Source organism: Artemia franciscana, unplaced genomic scaffold (assembly GCF_032884065.1).
Source record: "Artemia franciscana unplaced genomic scaffold, ASM3288406v1 PGA_scaffold_50, whole genome shotgun sequence".
Taxonomy (NCBI): domain Eukaryota; kingdom Metazoa; phylum Arthropoda; class Branchiopoda; order Anostraca; family Artemiidae; genus Artemia; species Artemia franciscana.
In genome coordinates this window covers 339,400-340,382 of record NW_027062691.1, presented here as the reverse complement: position 1 = coordinate 340,382, position 983 = coordinate 339,400, and the positions used below count along the sequence as shown (strand labels likewise).

Genomic DNA, 983 nt, shown 5'->3' with positions numbered 1-983 from the left:
ATACGGAGTGCGGCAGAAGTAATGCCCGCTTTTGCTTTATTTTTATTAAACAAAAACTAAATGCACGAGTTTAACAACTGCTGTCTATCATGCTCTCGATTGATATCGACTTTTTGATCGATTCGTCAACCACTGTCTTATCAGAACGGCGTAATTGTTGTATCACAATAAATTAAATGGCACATTTAACTGGATTTAATTGGTGATAAGTATGCTTCCTTGCGGTTTCATTTTGACTACCAACTATTTAGAATTTACAAAAAAAAAAAAATCTTGGTACAATGTGGAAAGATCATTTATTAAAATGTATTTTTTAGTTGTTTACTCGTAGATTAAGTAAATCTGTACTGGCTTTGATCTCTACCTACGCGATAAACGAGGCTCGCGCCGAAACGCATGACCGCATCACCGAGGCTCGCACTGACCAGCCAATGGTCAGTACCTGTCAGGGTTGCCACCTCTAGTGATTTATAACTATTTTTAGTGATTTTTTATATTGCATAAACAAAAGAATCACTAAACTAACCAAAAAAAACACTAAAATTTAGTAGTTTCTTTTTTCGCCTGGTGGCAATCCTGGCAAATGTTCCTTGTTTGTTGGAGTATGTTTTGGATTTTGAACCTACTTCGTTAATCTTAGTAAATTTGGGAAACTGGGAATGTTAGAAAAAATATTAGTTAGTATGACTTCGTCAACTTAAATATGTACAACAAAAATGCTATGAGGGGTCTTTAGCGGTGAGATACGTATAGTGGAAAAGGTCCTAGCTTTGTGAATAAAGTTCTTTGCTTAGTTTCCTTGTACTATGGCTTATATCATGAAAAGAAAATTAAATTACGTTTACTTGAATGAAGTAAAATGTCTTTGATTATACTAGTTTTCTAATCGTCAATCAATCAATCGGTTATTTTCATAAAAATAGAAATTAATAAACATTGTTACACTTTGCTATGCAAAAAAAAACTGCACGTCGAATCCCTTA

General features: G+C 33.7%; 1 protein-coding gene across 2 annotated transcripts in view; it reads left to right on the top strand.

Annotated features, from left to right (window-relative positions):
• The window catches only part of LOC136041934 (histone-arginine methyltransferase METTL23-like), a 240,388-nt gene that overhangs the window by 238,973 nt on the left and 432 nt on the right, over positions 1-983 (top strand). The gene's annotated exons all lie outside the window — the stretch shown is intronic.